Consider the following 19,487-nt stretch of genomic DNA (forward strand, 5'->3'; position numbering starts at 1 on the left):
TTTTATTTTTATTGACTGTTTATTCACTGTGCAAAAGCTTTTTATCTTGATGAAGTCCCAGGAGCTCATTTTTGCTTTTGTTTCCATTGCCTTTGGAGACGTGTCTAGCCACAAGTTGCTGTGGCTGAGGTCAAAGAGGTTGCTGCTTGTGTTCTCTTCTAGGATTTTGATGGATTCCTGTCTCACATTTAGGTCTTTTAATCCATTTTGAGTTTATTTTTGTGTATGGTTTAAGGAAATGGTCCAGTTACAATCTTCTTCTTCTTTTTCTTCTTCTTCTTTTTTAAGATTTTATTTATTTGACAGAGATCACAAGTAGGCAGAGAGGCAGGCAGAGAGAGGGAGGGGGAAGCAGTCTCCCTGCTGAGCAGAGAGCCTAAAGTGAGGCTCAATCCCAGGACCCTGGGATCATGACCTGAGCCACCCAGGAGCCCCCAGTTTCATTCTTCTGCATCTGGCTGCTTTGGGCACCTTCTATGCTAAATTCCAGGCTTGCTTTTCTAGGTTCTATAATGTAGACAATCATCTTAGGAGTTTCTAGTCTCAGACTTGGTTTCTGATAAATTTTAATGTTCCCTTAAGTCTCCTCTCTCTGATTTCCTTACCTGGCTAAGTGGGACCTGGTCTCATCATTGGCATATGGCTAATTCACTTTAGGACCACTAGGAAGTAGAAGCATGAGGTTTTATGGAAAGAGTATTCTGCAAAATGGAAATCTCTCTCAAGAAAGTCTAAGTGGTAAGGCACTTAGTCGGTTAAGTATCTGACCCTTGATTTCGGCATAGGTCATGATCTCAGGGTCATGAGATCAAGCCCCAATTCAGAAGTCCAAGTATGATTGAGATCCTCTGTCCCTCTCCTCCTCCCCTTGCTCACACTCTTTCAAATTAATTAATTAATTAATTATATCTTAAAAAAAAAAAAAAAGAAAGCCTAAGTGGAAGATAAGTAAAATTAACTTCTTCAGAAAAAAGTTCTCTTCTTTTGCATAATTACGTGTTAATTTCTCAGCATCTTTTGAAATGGGATATTCAAAAGTGATAAGATCCCATTAGATGCTAGAATATTTTGCATAAATAATGTTTCATGTTTCAAAATGATACTAAATGTATCCTTTTTCTTTTCTTTTCTTTTCTTTTGACCCCCCCTTTCTTTACAATGATAGAATCAGAACTAATTCTGTGCCCTTGTCCAAAATTAATCATCCCTAGCCATATTTGATGTTTACACCTTTTAAATATTTATGAGCTGTTATGTTCCTTTTTTGTTGTTTACCCACTCTGGGACATTTAGAAGTCTTACATTTCTTCCTTAGCCAAGCACTCCATTCCCTTCATCATTCTCTTGGCTGTTCTTTGGACCATCTCCAATATGCATACATAATTTCAGTATTGAGGTGCCAAAAATACGTTTGTTTCAACTGAAGTCTTACTGGATTTGCTTTCACTCAAATCATGTACACAAATAAATGTGATCTCCAAGGGAGGAAAACTCAGTGAGGGTTCCAAAGGGAAGCTAGGATATATAGATAAGCTGTTAAAATGCTTTAGGAAGATTTTAAGTCACTAGGGAAATGGCACCTGAAAATCAAATGATCACAGAATGAACAGTGTGTGGAAAATTCTGTTTGTAAGCCCAGGTCTGTTATCCTTTTGCAGATTTTTGTTGTAACTGCGAGCCTGTTGGTTTTTAGGATTTTGATGGGGTTGGATTCAGTCTTACAGCCATTTCTTAATTTTTAAATTTACTGTTTCTCTCTCAGTAATTTCAGAAGGCAGAGTCCTTTATCAGTAGGAAAACAGTTACTATTTCATTGCAGAGGGAAGACCGAAGTAAAATGACCATTCTCATATTCAAGACAAAGAGACACTGAAACCCAGGACAACTTGCATGATCTTTTTAATAAATGGACACCTTGGATCTTATATTGTTATTTAAAAGGATTCAAGTAGTAAGATGACACACTGCACAAATAAGATATCCATGAAATTATGTAGTGCAACCAAACAAATTACTTACAGTGAAATCCATTGAGGAGAGAAAATGGTGTTTTCTCAACAAAATGCCATTTTTGCCCTAAGGCAATTCATGTTGGGGGAAAGTATCATGTATAACATTGACACAAATCATAGACATCTCCCCCTAAACAGCATTTTTTTTTATTGAACTGCACACGTTTGCAAATATTTGAGGCCTCAGAGAAGAAACAAACCAATGACATACATCACTGCTATCACCAGCTGAACTGAGGAGGGCAGCGGGAGCAGACACATTTCAGAGCCCAGTGATGAAGCTGAGAATCAAGAAGTAAATCAGAGGTTCTGATCAAAGGCTAATTTAGCCTATCATAAATGATCCTACAGTGGAAGGAAGCCTCATGCACAACAGATCAAAGATTAGTGCCTCTACATACACCACAACACTCACTGCAAAGAGGCAAGAGAAAGCAGGAGAAGGAAGGGGAAGGAAGAAATACGTCAAAGCATCTTAAGCATCCTGTGCAATACAGTCTCCCTTTCTTAGTACAGCATACGTTGCTGCTTTAAACATGGGGGCCAGGTGCCCCTTCAGATCACTCCATTTGTATCTTCGGGGGAAAATACCCAGTAGTGCATTTGTTGGGTCATAGGGTAGAGCTCTATTTTCAAGTTCTTGAGGAACCTCCACCCTGTTTTCCAGAGTGGCTGCACCAGCTTGCATTCCCCCCAACAGTATGAGAGGGTTCCCCTGTTTCCGCGTCCCCACCAACATATGTTGTTTGCTGACTTGTTAATTTTAGCCATTTTGACTGGTATGAGGTGGTATCTCATTGTGGTTTTAATTTGTACTGGGGAAGTGGGCTTGGAAGATAAATACAGTTCCACTTTTTAGCAACTTGACTTACATTTCTTTAATCCACATTTTAGAAGTTTCTATTATCTTAGATTAAATATTATAGCACACATTTCTTCTGCTAAAAGGCCTTTAAAGTGTTTCGGTGGGACATTTAATTTCCCATTATGGCTGGTTTCTCAAATCATTCCCTTTGTAATTGTCACAATTTTACAGTCCTATTTAAAATGAATTTAGTTTTCCAACTAAAAATATCAAGCTGAGTTAGGAATTGAAATGTAAGGACTGTAAAATAAAATGATAAAAAATGAGGTTTCAAGCCGAAGTTTTCAACCGTTACATCTAGAAAGACCACGAAGAAAGTGTTTTCTTCTTCCCTTATTAAATACATAAGAATTCTTCTAAAGTTATTTTGGTCAAAATAACATTTTATAAAATTTCTAAATCCAGAAAGGGGAAAATGATTTATTTTATACCTTGTTAGTTATTTAAATATGTAAATACTTGTTTTGATTGGGACATCTTTACACTTCATTTAAATTACAGTCGTTTCAGCTTTGCGAAGTTTATAATTGACCATATTTTGTTAAATGTTTAATCTTTTTTGTAGTGTCACAGATGAAGAAAGAATACAGATATGTATTTTTTCTATTTGGTATTTTAAAACCTCACTGCTTTGTTTTGCTTGATTAACAGTCTAAGGGCTTTCGTGTTTATCTATATCTTTACCCTTAAGGGATACATATTAAATGAATTAACTAGGTAGCCTAAGTGCTCCTGTCACCACACTATAGGTTAGAAAATGGAGATGTGGACCCACTCAAGGTCAACTGCATATTTATTGAATTGGAATTTCATTTTCTTCCCCCCAACTTTTGGACTAGTACACACTTCACAGTGCCTCACAGGTTTTCAAATGTACTCTAGACCCCACTCAACTGAGAGGAAGCATGCAAACCCCGACATGAATTAGGTTTGGTTAAATTGGTCAATCATTATCTGATTGGTTTCAAGGATTGTAGCAATAAATAGTATTTCACGTTGATTTCCCTTGCTATTTTTTCTCACAATATTTCCCATTTAGTCAGCCTCTGTATGGATATGCTTTTCATTTGTGAATGCCCAATTAATCATGCCTTCATGTTGGATGGATGACCGATTAGCATGGATTAATTAAGGTAATGAAATAATTATAGTTATTATGATATAACTATATAGTCACCACCATTAGTATGGCCTAATTATCTAGTGGTTATGAGTGTGTGGTTTGGCGATCTGATTTAAGTGGGCTTGAATTTGACCTTCAGTATATATACTATTAATGGGTGCTCTTGCAAGTTAATCTCCTCAAGCCTTAGTTTTTTCATCAGTAAAGAGGAGATGATAATACTTAGAGTCTGTTTTTTAGTAGATAAATTATTTAACTGTATTAAATTTTATACATGGTAAAAGCTCCGTAGTTATTACTAACATTACCGTTACTGCCCTGGTCATAAGGGGGTATATATATCAAATTATGAGGCAGCCATCTTTCCATAGCCCCATAGCTCTAGAGGTGGGACAGGTAATGCAAATTTGGTCATGAGGAGTTTTTCGCTGGAGATTTAGTAAACTCAAGCTGGAGTAACAGCTGGTCACAGCAAATGATGCCGCATACAAGCAAGACAGAAACAACAGTAAAGCAAGATAGCTTTGATGGTGTTTGGGTTCCTGAATCCAGAGGTCCGTGGGGCTATTTCTCCCTCTGCTTTTCCTCTAGTTTTTATTTGTAGGCCAATAAATTCTGCTTAATGAAGTCAGTTTGTTTTGGATTTTTGTGACCCACTAATGGAATCCAATAATACAGTATCTTAAGAAACACATTTCTTCATCCTTCAGTTAATATTTAATACTCCCAACAGTCTTATTACTTTTTTATTTACATGCTTATTTTCTCTCTTCCCCTTACTAAAATGTAAGCTCGATTTGGACAAAAACTTGTAACATTTTTCTTCAGGTATTAGAAAATCCCTACCACCTCGTAGGTGCTCAGTAATTATCAGGTGAGTGAATGGATGAAGGGAGAAAGGAAGGAATAATCTTGGGAAAAAAAATGCTCTCTGATCAAAATCGTATCCATATCCTTTCCTGAATGGATTAAGTATTGATGCAATTTTAACATTTTTTGAGAACTTTACATTGAGCCAGTCATCCTGCTGGATATCGTATACATTTTAAGGTTGTTAGTATCATCCCCATTTTACAGAGGAGAAAACGGAGGGACAGTGAGATAAAGTCACAGTGGTAGACTCTGTAATGTCCTGTCCCAATCAGTCTTGGAGAACCAGTTGCTCCCCATCCTGCTTGGAACGCTGCCAGCAGCCATTCCTCACAAGTCACCTCCCAACCCATCAGGTTGCCTCCACGGAAGAGAGTACTCCCTTGTTCAAGGTCATGTCTCCTTTCCAGGGCAGCTCACATCTAAGGTCTGGTGTGGAGTCCCAACTCAGGACGGCTGTAAGGATCATGCCCACCCCAGAACTCCCTGTAAGGTAGGCTGAGACCTCTCTCGACTCTGTATTACAACTGTACTTCTCCCTTTTGTCCAGTTCACCTTCCTTCCTATCTGTTCCCCATCTTTGATCTCCAGTCCCTCATTAACAGACCAGGGTGTGCTTCTCAGGGAGACCAGCCTGCTGTGGTGACTTGTGACGATCCCTGCCCCAGCTCATGAGGAGGCCTGTCTCTGAGGACATAAAGTGGGGTGAGACCTGTCAGAGCTGGGAGAAGTTGAGCTCTGCAGTCTGAGTGGAGAAAGGGCTAGGCCTTCTCTAGGGTCTTGAGGATGACAACTATAGCTGGAACACAGGGAGCTGGAAGGAAAGAGGCCTGAGCAGGTGGTGGGCACCACACCATGCAGGGCTGTATAGAACATGCAAAGAAGTTAGACTTGTATTTTTAATTGTTTCTGCTCTTCTTTCTGCTCATGCACCAACATCTGCCTACTGCTGTCTCTAGCTACAATGGGTCTGCCCTTTGGGGCCCATTTCTGCCCTCTGAAATTCTACCAGAATTTTTTTTTTCCTTTCAGAACGCTATTCATAGACCCTTTCATTCTTAACCTTCTCACTGGCTTCCTAGTATAATTACGGTCTCAAAAAGCAGTTGTTTTCTGGGAAAAAGGATGTTTTGAACTACTTGTTGTGACTTAGTTAATTGTGTATAGTTTAAAAAATTCTTTCTTTATCCACTGAAAAGACTATAGTTACGGTTGTTATGACTCAAAGGCAGCAGGGAAGATTTCCTAGAGTTTCATACGGTTGTGAAAACATTTTCAGACATTTTCAATCATCATGGTTTATACCACATTGATTTACAATGTGGGGTCATTTAAGTGGCCCTTGAAATTCAGTAACTTCTAGGTCATAGAGGAGCAAAGATGAGTACCATACCATCTTTGTGTTTGGTAACCGGTGGGGTGTGTATGTATGTGTGTGTTTATGTGTGTGTGTATACACACTATCTTGGTATCCTGTCTGGAAGAAGTCTAAATGCTAAGGGTTTTCATTTATTTGGGCAAGTGTGGAAGTGTGGTGGAAGCAACATGGTATCTGCTGTCTGGAAGATGCAGAGATAAAGGGACCATACATGTGCTGCAAACTTTCTTTTTCCCTTTCTTTCTTTCTTTCTTTCTTTCTTTCTTTTTTTTTTTTTTTTTTTTAAGATTTTATATATGTATTTGGCTCAAAGAGAGACACAGAGAGAGGGCACAGGCTGGGGGATTGGCAGGCAGAGAGAGAAGCAGGCTCCCCGCTGAGCTGGGAGGCCAACACAGGGCTCGATCCCAGGACCCCAGGATTATGACCTGCCAAAGGCAGACACTTAACTGACTGAGCCCCCCAGGTCCCCCCAGGCCATATTTTCCTGCATGATTTTTCCACAGTGTTTCTTGACAACTTAGAACAATAGTTCTCAGCTTTGACTGCCTATAATAATTACCTGTGGCACTCAGATCTAAGGTTCTCTGGGACAGTCTTACAAAACTGTAGCTGGAGCCCAGATAGCTATTTTGTGGTGGCAGTGGTGGTGGTGGTGGTGGTGGTGGTGGTGGTGGTGGTGATGGTGATGGTGATGGTTGCTCTTTTCAACCTACACCTGTGATTCTTTTGGACTGTGAGGGTTGAGAAGCCTGAGTCTGTTCAAATGTCTAAAAACAGGTGTCTGTGGGGGCACCTGGGTGGCTCAAAGGGTTAAAGCTTCTGCCTTCAGCTCAGGTCATGATCCTGGGGTCCTGGGATCGAGCCCCGCATCGGGCTCTCTCCTTGGCGGGGAGCCTGCTTCCTCCTCTCTCTCTCTGCCTGCCTCTCTGCCTACTTGTGATCTCTCGCTGTCAAATAAATAAATAAAATCTTAAAAAAAAAAGGTGTCTGTGGATCAAGGAGATTTCTTCCTTTGTCTACTGACACATTCACAACTTTCAAAATTCCAGAGATTCATGTTCTCATTTCCAAAAGAATGGTGAATTATCTAGAATGACACAGCAACCATTCATCAATAATGCTTTTGCCTCATTGCTTTCTTTGGGCTGCTGCTTAGAAGTAAAGACATGTCGAACAGAGGGAACAGGGTTCCAGACCTCTGTGTGTGTCTGTGTGTACATGACAGAGAGAAGAACCCACAAAGGAGAAGCAGTATTCATGAATGCAATTAAAAATGCAGTGGAACTTCGATCAGTATTTTCTACCCTCGTTTTTTGTTCAACGTCCACATCAGCATGTCTCCTACTGGAGCATGTAATTCCAGCCATAAGCACAGCAAGGCAGAGCTGCTCCTTCTGACAGATGTACGGTTGTTTCACAACTCTGAGGGATAACTTCACGTGGAATTACAGTGAGCGGTCCTCCCTCGAGCTGCACAGTGCAGCACTCTGGCTTTGGATGTAGGGAAGAAGGCCTCAGAGCAGTGGTTTTCAACCAAGGGCGATTTTGTCTGTGAGGGGACATTTAGTAATATCTAGAGAACATTTTTGGTTGTCACAACTGGGGTGGGGAATGGGACTGTTGCTACTGATATCTAATGATTAGAGACCTGTTTTCTGTGTACAGGACAGCCTCCTACAAAAAAGGAATGATCCTTCCCAAAACGTCCATCATGCTGAGGTCGAGAAACCCTGGCTTATTTGTACTAGCTGTCTCGCCCCCATGACCCAATGTAATTATGGAGGTCAGGACAGGAACCTTGTCTGTTTTTTTGGTTTTGTGTTTTCAGTATCTAGAACAGCACATGGTACACAGTCATTGCTGAGTATATTTTTTGGATGACTGAATGAGCGAATTGTTTGAGCTGGACAACCTTGTATCACTGCCCTGGAATCTAGGTGAATGGGAACTGCATTAGGAGCCAGAAGTGAGTCTTGCCTATCTCTGTGGTTGTCCCTACATGGAAATTCTATTTCAAGGGGGGCCTAGGATATAGGTGATTAAAAATGTCTCTGTGGATTTTCCATGGTGCCTGCCATTCTCTAGTTTATTTTTACTTGAGGTTTTCCCTACTGGGTAGCTTCAGTGTCTTGAGGCTTTGTGTCCCTCTTAACATGGGACAGTATCTTTGATCAGTTCAGTATATCCTAAATTATGGGATAGATACCACTGATGAGATATAAGGTGATCAGAGGTATTCTACAATTGAATATCATTAAATAATAGACCTAGTGTAAAGCAAACATTTATTTCACTTATGTTTTTTTCTGGTACTTCAGGTTAAGTCAAAGGCTAGTTTTGTGCTTGCATGGTTTTATACATTTTTAACATTTTGCTGTATCTTTTCACGAAAAGAGTCTGGACCTCAAAATCTGGGAGTCCTCTGGTCACAATGTCTCTTTAAAACTTAATTGGCTACGTTTCATTGTATTTATTTTCATGTAAAATGGTGATGATTTCCCTTTTATAGTTGTGAGAGAACATACGATCTTAAGATATTTTTATTTAAGTAGGAAAGTCAGCTAAAAATCCACACAAGTAATGCATGTTTATGGAACATATCATGAGCATATCATTCAAAGGGATTGAGAAACATTGAAGTTGTTTCATTAATTCTGCTATCTCATCTTGGAAAAGATAGTTTTGGGGAACACCAAGAGCCTCAGAAAGAAGCAGCTTGTTCTAGGGGTGGGTGGACAGATCGGTGGGGGCCTCTTGGGAGATGACTAGGAATGCTAGAAGGGGGCAGCCCCCCAGGAGGGATCAAGCACAGAAAGGACATGTAGGGCCCTTTGAAAGGCCACCTGCTGCTGACTTCTTCCCACGCGGCTGCCTATCCAGGCAGCACCGACGTCACTTCTGGTTCCAGAGGCCTGGGAGAGTGAGAGGGAGTATTGTTTCATAGGGGCAGTCAGTCTTTCTATTATGAATCATGGAACATGAATCATGCGTCACAGGTTCTCGTAGCAGGCCTCCGCGGTCCTTCAGTGCCACCGTGCACTTGGGTCTTGAAGACCTTCGCACTGCCACCCAGTGTGTGGTCACCAACCTTTACTTCCTCTTCTCGAATAAGGGAGGCGTCTTTCTCCTGAGGCTTTTGAGTTTATGTTTCTATAATTGCAAACCCGAGGTTGGGAATTTGCATCTCTTTCTCTCCCTTTTGCCTTGTTGGACCACAGACAACAAAATCTCATCCTTTCCCTATGACCTTCAGATGTTTGAAGAGAGGTTTTATGTCTTACTTGCGTCATCTGTTTCCAGGAAGACAGGAACATCCCTAGCTCTTTCAACTTTTCTCTCCGTGATTTAGTGCTAGTCCCTCCTCCCATCTTGAGAGCTTGCCTCTGAATAAGCTCACTTGGTCTGAATCAGTTTTAAATCCAAGCACTTAGACCTGGATACAACTTAGGAGAGGTTTCCTGAGTGGAATAAAATAAAGTGTAACACTCACATCCTGGATTCTAGGTACCATACTTCTTTTACCTAGGTTCACCAAATTTTTGGCAATTCCATCACATTGTTTGTTAACAATTCTTTCTTTTTCATGCTACAGTTATGCCAAAACCTTCTTTATTTTAAACTTTTGGCAACAGCTTTCTAATAATGTGTGATTTGCGTTATGTGTGTTATGGAGGGGGGCAGGGGAGGGGGCGAGGATAGGAATTCTAGGGACGTAGAAGAGAACTGCTAAGTACCAAGAGAAGTAGGAAATTTGAAAATATGAAATATATGACACCAAGTTCAAGCTTGGCACAGATTGTATTTTTCCTTAGCCTGTGAAAGGGAGTATTTCTCCAGGTTTCATCTCTGAGTCACTTAATATCAGCAGCATCTTATCTGAGAGGCCCTGCCTGAGTACCATCCCTCCACCCCACATGTTCTCTCATTCACCTTTGCTTGCCGTTGCTCTACTAGAATAGATTTATATTCCTAGTTCTTATCACTATCTACATTTTATATATTTTTTATTTATGGATTAAAACAGTTTATAAAAGCAGGGACCTTTTTTTCACCACTATATTTGTAAGACTTAACACACAGCATAATATTTGTCACAATGAGTTTCTAAATGAATAACCAAGTAAGTAAAAGAATGATTTGGATGTTAATTACATATGCAGATTCCTGGACCCCCCCCCCCACCCACTGTACCTCCTGAATTAGAATTTCTGACAGTGGGGTCCAGGACTGTAGGGATTAATCTGTATGCTAAAATTTTAACATGGCTGTTTTTGCATAAGTTGACACAACATTCAGTACACCAGACCCAACAACAAAGTATAAAGAGCATGTTTTTGAAATATTGAAAAATGGCCATCTACCTTTACATTCTTTTTTTTTTTTTAAGATTTTATTTATTTATTTATTTGACAGAGATCACAAGTAGACAGAGAGACAGGCAGAGAGAGAGAGGGGGAAGCAGGCTTCTTGCTGAGCAGAGAGCCTGATGTGGGGCTCGATCCTAGGACCCTGAGATCATCACCTAAGCTGAAGGTGCCCCAGTGAGCCACCCAGGTGCCCCCTACCTTTACACTCTTAAAAGAAGACATGTCTCTATCAAGGCATTAGTATATGACCATTTAGATCTTAAATTTTAAGGCATTTGCATGTTACTGAGCACTTGAGGATCACCACCTCCCAAACCATAACATTTGCTATAATGTAGGTTTGTTATTTAAGGAGATGGAAGGAACTTAGTAAAATCTTGGTTTGACTCCAAAGCCACCGTACCTTGAGCGTTCATGCTAACTTCTTAAATCCCATTCCATTGCCAGTATGACATCAGAGATCTGTACATACGTGGATACTGCAGACTACCGTAGCTTATGGAACAAGTCCCAGGTAGATCATTTAAAAATGTCACCTCATAGACACAGCTGGGCTCTCGTTTGTGAAACTCGTTCTAAATGCTGATCTCAGAAATCCAGTGCATAGTGGGAAGGAAAAAATCTGCTTCAAGCCTTTTCATGGAAGGAGAAATTCTTATTTTCCTATAAACTTCATTACTAATAAAATAAGGGAGAAGAGCAATAAGAAACAAATAAGATTAAGAAAGCCAAAATGGTTTTTAAATTAAGTTATTCTTCTCAGACTTTTCTATGAGACAGCAGCAGCTCTGCAACCACCAGTTTATTGGAAGTCAGCCTGGGTTTTTTGAGTTTGAGACAGTTTGAGAAGCCTTTCTGTCTGCCCCACTTTTTACTTATTAAATTAATTATACTTAATTTGTTTTTCAGAAGTAAATGAGAATCATATGAATGACGACCTAAGCTGTTAAATCCCACAATGGTTTGGTCACTTAGTTCTGCCTCCCAGATAGCTGGACAAGGGCACATTCTATGTTTTTACCTTTGATCATTGTACAAAAAGAAAGTCCAATATTGCATAACATAAGCATAATGAAGAGAAAATTGTCTACACAATTACTCAGTGCAGCTGTCCACTGAAACACTGTCTGTTGAGCATGATGTTTACATAATTTTTACCTTCAGGTGAACTATTGGGTCTTAATGAAGTAAGGAGGAAGAGAAGCAGGGAGAAAGAGGAAGGAGAGGAAAGTTAGTAGGGAGGGAATAAGAAAAAGAGAGAAGGAGGGAAAAAGAAAGAGGAGGAAGAATACAATATTCAGAAAATGGTATTATTTTTCCTACATGAAGCATCATGTGATAGGAAAAGCCAGTTACTACTAAAATTAAGCATTGAACTGAGGATAAAAAATCATATTCCATCCTTGGATTTCATATTCAGTAGGTGTGTGCCTTCAAAAGATCACAAATTCATTGATTTCTTACTTGTAAAATATATGATTTGGAGCTAAATGATACTGAAGAAACATTCCATCCTTAAAACTCTGGGCCCTTTGATTTTTAATATATCTGTCAAGTTTGAAACACGATCAATAGAACATTTAAAATATAAGTCATAAAGTTAAGGGTTGGCTGTAAAGGAGCTAAATCAGTATAAGAAGAAATAATTTTGAATAAAATGATAATAATTGTGAAGAACAATTATTGTTGTACTATAATTCAATCTTTAGTATTCTTTTTTACATCTGTCTTTTTTTTTAAAGTTTTAATTTATTTATTTGACAGAGATCACAAGTAGCCAGAGAGGCAGGCAGAGAGTGGAGGGGGGGGAAGCAGACTCCCTGGTGAGCAGAGAGTCTGATGTGGGGCTCAATCCCGGGACCCTGGGACCATGACCTGAGCTGAAGGCAGAGGCTTTAACCCACTGAGCCACCCAGGAGCCCCTAATCTTTAGTATTTTAATAAGAAATTAAGCAATATATGTTATAAATAAATTCTTTAAGTCAGTAATTTAGTTTGAGAGTTTTAACAGCTTGAGTATATTCACAGCCAAGATCTATGGTAGATATGGGGCTGGTATCACGCATTTACTTATTTTTATTTTATAATTTTATTTTATTTACATATTTTTTTATTATGTACTCCAATGTTCATAGCAGCAACGTCCACAATAGCTAAACTGTGGGTGGTATCACACATTTACATGCAAAGGAGCAAGGCATCAGGAGAGGTACAAGACAATAGGGAGTGGTGGAGACTGGAGTACTGGCAAAAACAGCCTCTTCCAAAACTGGAATGTTCTGCTCAGCTCTGGAAGATTGGTGCCATGTGTCAAAGCAAGACTTGTCAAACTTTCTAGTTTTTAATAATGAAAAGGACAGAAATCCGAATTTTATTGTCCATGCTCCTAATGTTTAAAAAATGGAAGCTGGGGAGTCTGGGAGGCTCGGTTGGTTAGGCATCTGACTCTTGATTTCAACTCAGGTCATGATCTCTGGGTTGTGGGATTGAACCTCCAAGTCGGGCTCTGCACTGAGCAGGGAGCCTGCTTGCGAGTCTCTCTCTCTCTTCCTCTGCTCCTCCCCCTGCTTGCACTCTCTCTGTCTCTGTCTTTCTCTCTCTCTTTAAGAAAAAAAAAAGAAGGAAGGAAGGAAAAGGCAGATAGGAAGGTAGGAAAGGAAAGGAAGGAAGAAAGAAAGGAAGAGGACGGAAGGAAGAAAGGAAGAGGAAGGAGGGAGGGAAAGAAGGAAAGGGAGAGAAGAAAGAAAAGGTGGGAGGTAGGAAGGAAAGAAAGTAAGAAAGAAATGGAAGCTAATGGGACACGTAGCTGGCTCAGTCGGAAGAGCTTGTGACTCAGTCTCACTGTCATGAGTTCAAGTCCCACACTGGGTGTATAGATTTCTTAAACAAACAAACTAACTTAAAAAAAGGAAGGAAAGAAAAGGAGAGGAGAGGAAGAGGAAGGGAAAGGGAAAGGAAAGGAGAGGAAACTAATTTCAGGCTTCATAAAAGCCAGTGTGCAAGCTGAACAAAAGGCACTGATGTGCAGTTTGTCGCCTTTGGTTCTAGGGTCTGTGGAGGTGCCTTCTACTCATTCAGCTACCAGGTGAACTACTGTCAATTGTCACCCTTAATGACAGCTTTGTAATGACCTCAGTTAGATATTTAAAGATTGGCCGTCCCTGTGGACTTCAGAATGACCGAGACGTGAAGATAGTATACATGCCATGCAAAGTGAAGGAAGTTTGGAGACTAGATTTTTTTTGCAGATTTCTCTGCTAAATGAGTTGCTCCCAAGCAGAATCCAGAAGCTCTGGGACCTACGCTCCTTAGAACAGAAATGAGCTGCTCCATTAACCTGCTTCTGTCCACTCTAGTGCCCGGAGACTAATAGTGATTCATCACATGAACTTCTAGCCATCTGAAAGAGCTAATTCAGACTCATCCCCAGGGTGGTATTGATGCATTAAGAGGTTATGGCTCTTGGAGTAGTTAATAAAGGGGAAAAAAAAAAAAAGGTAATAGACTTGCCAAACAGTTAACTGAAAATTTCTCATTTATACCATGATGGTTCTGAATTTTGCCAGCTACTTCTCTGTACCACTGCGTCATCTTTCTTGTTTGTTATTTTGTTTCTCTTAAGGAAGAATAATGTTAGAGGAAGGAAACGTTCATTTGTTACTGGAAACCTCCAGTAATAAGATGTGCTACACAGAACATCATGAGAGGTCCCTTGTTTCCAGCTTGGATTTGTCACTGCTCCAAATCTCTCACACATGTATATATTTGTTTTTCTGTCTAGCTAAGATTTACTCACATAATTGGTTTATTGAGTCCATTTTCTCAAAGATGAGAATTATACGACATTTTTGATTTATGCATGTATTTGCTTTTCTGCATCTTTTGAATTTTTGCAGTTCTTGGAACATAGAGGATGTGCGCCACGTTTGTGTTGGCTTAGTGGATGTCGAAAGAGTGATTTTAATGATGCCACGAATTTTTTACTTTGTTCGTAGCTAAACATAGTTGTGTAAAGCGCATCCTTTGAATGGATCCATGTGCAGTGCCAGATAGGGGTAGCACAAAGTGCTAATATTGATTTGGAAAGAGTGAGCTTTTCTTATGTGTTCCTTTCCAGCAATCGTCTTATCTAAGATAGATAGTATCAGTAGGCTGCACTATCACTGTGTAGGACAGAGTTGCAAAAATGCCCCACAGTTTTTTATTTTAGTTTTTTTCCCTTGGGTGCTTTGCTCTAGCTCTGTCATTCAGACCTTAATATAAGGATAACCAATTAGTAGTTAAATGAGTTGAATGAGTCTTTTTATGTACTCTATTCAAATGGCACTAAATTCATTGCCACATGAATAGGACATGTGAATTATTTCTTTATGCACTTTTAAAACAGGCCCACACAGTAAATGATACCGTTCATAGCCCCTGCCTTTATTGCTCTTTACTATACCTTGGGAATCATTCTGAAAATGAACTTGTAGAGCTCCTATTTGTATTGTGGGAGAAAAAAGAACTCACAAGTAATAAGAATGTATAGTTTTTCAAATAAATAGAAAGGGAGAAGTAGTTTTGAACATAATACTCGAATGGAACAACAATGAGAATACTTGCTGGCAATTTACATCTTTAATAACGCATAACTATTAGACTAACAAAATGTTCCTGTCCTGCATCATTTCTGCATGGTATAGATGTATGTTGTGGACCTACTATGTGCCATACATTAAGATTGCCAAGGTAAATTCTCACTTCCTGTCTTTGAGATTCAGACTTGGGAGCTTTTTGGGAGACGCAAAGTCAATGCTCATTATTTGACTCTCAGAATGAATGATCCTTGGTCTTTTAACAAAGGACGTTCTGATTAATAATATAGTCTTGGGGTTGTAGGAAAAATGTGTCATTCTGGAAAACAAAGACCTTCTGTCTCTTTTCATACAGGGCCATTTGCATAAAAGAGCAGAGCGCTGTGTGAATTACACATCTACATCTCGATGTAAACATTCCTTTCCAGTTATTGCTTCCTGGTCAGCAATCCTGAGCACTTTGAAGAGTCTTGAGTTTGGGTTTTGGGAGAGAACTACAGGGAAATACACTTTCTGTAGTTGTTATTTAGTAAAGTTGCCACTTAATGACATCATGGTGTTTAATGGAAGCATCATGCCTTATGTTGACTGTGACTGTTCTGACTGCTGCCTCTAAGACAGCCATTTCCTCAGTTCATGTACCTTTTGCCGGGAACTGTGTTGATCTCTTATTTGCATAACACACCATTATTTAATTGACTAGTGGTTTGGCAAACTAGCTAAGAGAGTAGCTTGCTGAAGTCTATGTTCTGGTTCCCATACTTGCTAGTTGTGTGGACTTGACCAAATAGTTTAACATTTCTGTGTCTCACTAACCTCATCGGTAACATTGAGACAGTGGCGATATTTCCCTGATAGTTTTTTATGAGATTAAATCAGATAATACTCATTAATGCAACACACTGTAAGCATTCAATAAAAGTTTGCTATAACATTTATGTGATATCACTCGATTAATATTTGCTATGATATTTTTACATCACTTGTCACCAAAGAACTGTCCTTTTTATTATTATTATTATTATTTTCATTTTCTAGATAAGGACGTGGGCTTCACCTAACTTCTTTCGTCAAAGGTACTGTATTTTTGAGTTTAAATGCAAATCTGACTGATCTGATGCAAGCACAGAAGAATGATGATATGTGGTGGGAAGAGCATGGGCCTGTGCCTGGATGTTTCTAGAATTCCATACAATAATATATTATACTCAGACTCATTCAACACCTGTGGGGGGAGGCATGGGAAATATAATGCCAGAATCTTGTAAGTATTCACAGTGAAGCAGAAGGTTTAATGAAGTGGGATTGTAAGGTTTTAAAAACTTGATGGTTGCTGTAAGATAGGAGTGGAACTAAGTGAGAGGTGGTAAGTTTTGATCACCATTCTGAGAGTCTTCTAGAATGAAGAGATTTCTCCTCAGGGTTCATGGTCCTTGAAATCTCTTGAAACTTGATCAAAATAATATGGCTTCTAAGAAAAACAAACAACTTCATGCAGAGAAACAGAAATGAAACTGGTGAGTATTTGAAGTGGGGGTGGTGGTTCTGGGTCTGTGCAGCTTGTCTACTAGGAGCAGATCATATTCTTAAGGGCAGTTGTGAAAAGGTCTATAAAATCTGCTAAGTTCAGTAACCATGGCCAACTGTGATGTACAGTACCCTTGGTCAAATATAAACACTTAGGGAAAGATCCTTCTTTCTTACAGCTGGAAGAATTTACGTAGCTGAATCAGGGCTTGGTACCAAGAGCTGTGTCAGCGATAGGAAAGCAGGCTCTGCTTAAGCGTCTGCCCCTTTGAACCTATAGGTGGCGCTGATGGGCACGTTTAGCAATGACACCAGCGAAGGACAAATGGAGCTCTATCTTTACCAGGGGCAGTTTTGGAATTTCTACTTGGGGGAGGTTCAATGTCAGCAATCTAATGAGGAGGGGTAGGGGCTGACCTTGAAGCTTTATCTGCCTAGCAGGCATGCTATTTTTACTTAGATTGTAAATTTCTTTGGGATGCCCGGTGGTTGATGGTGATTGTGGAACTAATCCCTTTCTTCAGGGTATAGGTTGGCATCACAACTGTTTTTTCTTTATTTATAAAAACATTAAGCTCTGGCTTTGGTAGCAGTAACCTCAAGATGGAAGCTTGCTTTGTGGTGTAGGAGCTGAAAACTTTTCCTTTCTTTTCTTCTTCTGGGTTCTTTGGCTGGTCTAATAATTAAGTTGAGCTAAGATAGATTAACAGGAGAAAAACAAATTTAACTTCATACATATGGGAGCCCCATAGACCTATATGACACTCACAGGCAGTCAGACAGTTGAGGCTTGTATACCATCCTGAGTTGAGAGAGGGGGTCAGGTTCTGGGCTTCAAAGGGGAGGAAGACAATTCACAGGAAAATGAGAAGAGCAAATGTTTGGTAAATAGATGTTTGCCCTGTCATGCATGTTAGTCTTTCTGATATTGAAAGTTTCTCTGACAATAACTCTCTCTTTCTGGTACAAACCCTCTGTCTAAATTCTTTGAGGCATGGGGTGCGTGGGTGGCTCAGTGGGTTAAGCCTCTGCCTTCCGCTTAGGTCATGATCTCAGGGTGCTGGGATTGAGCCGTGCTTCTCCCTCTCCCTCTATCTTACCCCCACCCCCTTGTGCTCACTTTCTCTCCCTCTTTCTCAAATGAATAAATACAATCTTAAAAAAAAATTCTCTTAGGCAGTTAAGGGAGAGGCAAAACAAAAACAAAAACAAAAACTCTTACTGAGGCTGCTGGGTCTTCATGGTTTATAGCTCAGATTAATCCACATGCCAACATGGTACATTTTGGGGTGGTATGTGCTACTGGCCCTCAGTGGCAGCCTATTTGATAGAGGCCGTGTGGTTTTGCTGCATCAGGGGCTTAGGATGGGATCAAGTTTTATTTTCATTTAGAACAATAAGGTAAGAGCAAATGGGATAGTCTTTGAACACATGTGAGCTGGTTGTGGATTCTTTAACCTATCAGAGGTGGGCATGGATGTGTTCTAAATCTGCAAGGCAACACCTCCAGAGTTTACTCATATCATAACACACAGTTACTTACTCCCATTATAACAACAATAGGTATTAAAACAATAGTTACTAATCAGAGTTGTTCCCTGATTATCTTAGGATCCAGTGATGTAGAATGATTATTTGAGCCCCCCACCCACTAAACTCATATGTTGATAGTATTTGGAGGTGGGCACTTTGGGAGGTGGTTCAGTCCTGAGTGGCAAGCCCCCACGAATGAGGTGAGCGTCCTTATAAGAAAGACATCCGAGAGCTCGCTTGCCCCTTCTGCCGTGGGAGGACCCAGCAAAAAGGCAGCTGTGAACCAGGAAGCCGGTTCCCACCAGGCACTTCATCTGCTCCTGCCTTGATCTCGGGCTGCCCAGCCTCTGGAACTGTGAGAAGTACATTTCTATTGCTTATAAGCCACCCACTCTGTGATACTCTGTTGTAGCAGCCTGAATGGACTGAGACATCCAGGAGAGGATCTCAGCCTTCCCCTCCTTGAAATGGTAGGAAGTGAGTCTGCTCGGAGCTGGCTGATCGCAGAGCCCGCAGCATCCCTGTAGCATTTACCGGCACAATTTGTCCTTATTCCTTTTCATATGGGCTCATCTAGTTCCTTGCATTCATTCATCTGTTACTTCTAATACATAGTAAGGACTCCGCTCTATTTATTTTGTGCTCCTTCAATGTATACAGCAGGATGTAAAGAAGTGCCTATTGACGAACTGAACAGCTAAGTGATACCATTTTGGTTAAGGCAGTTTTACTTGGCAACAAGATCTCTTTTTGAAATTATGCTGAGAAGGACTGTCTTGCCATTATTTCCCTGGTGATCTCTGGGCACCAAATATAATGAGAATTTCTTTCCTTGCCCTGGTAGCAACTTCCTTTGCATAAGATCTATAAATTAACCACTGAGCGGTGATTTAGGCCTTAGGGCGGGTTGGGATTATTCATTTTCCACTATTTTGTGTTCATATTTTAGTTCCTGTTTACTTCTCCTTAATGTTGGACACCTTCCTTAATAAATTTTTGGTACTGAGATGTTTCTAGTGGCTGATATTACCTTAAAATTATGAGAATTTTTTGTTATTATTTTGTGAGAAGAAAATTAAAACTAAAAGCATGATCTGTAAAATCTCTTCTCTTTACATGATATGTAAAATCCTATAAAAGGATGTTGAGTGGGACTTCATATTTTTGTTGTTGTGGATCCCAAGTTGGTAATTAGAGTTCACAGCTCAAAACACAGAGACCAGCTAATCTTT

At 40.0% G+C, this 19,487-nt stretch overlaps 1 protein-coding gene across 10 annotated transcripts in view; it reads left to right on the plus strand.

Annotated features, from left to right (window-relative positions):
- Positions 1-19,487, plus strand: part of CHL1 (cell adhesion molecule L1 like) — a 207,008-nt gene that overhangs the window by 53,048 nt on the left and 134,473 nt on the right. The window contains exon 1 of one of the 10 annotated variants that reach the window (XM_032867425.1): positions 5,346-5,363. The exons of 8 other annotated variants lie outside the window; for them this stretch is intronic. The gene's annotated coding sequence lies outside the window, so the exon portion shown is untranslated. Of the gene's footprint in view, positions 1-5,345; positions 5,364-16,255; positions 16,272-19,487 lie in introns of those variants that run through there. One more of the 10 variants, XM_032867422.1, reaches the window with a different exon arrangement.

This window comes from Lontra canadensis, unplaced genomic scaffold, assembly GCF_010015895.1.
Source record: "Lontra canadensis isolate GAN:19392208 unplaced genomic scaffold, GSC_riverotter_1.0 scaffold34, whole genome shotgun sequence".
NCBI classification, from domain to species: Eukaryota; Metazoa; Chordata; class Mammalia; order Carnivora; family Mustelidae; genus Lontra; species Lontra canadensis.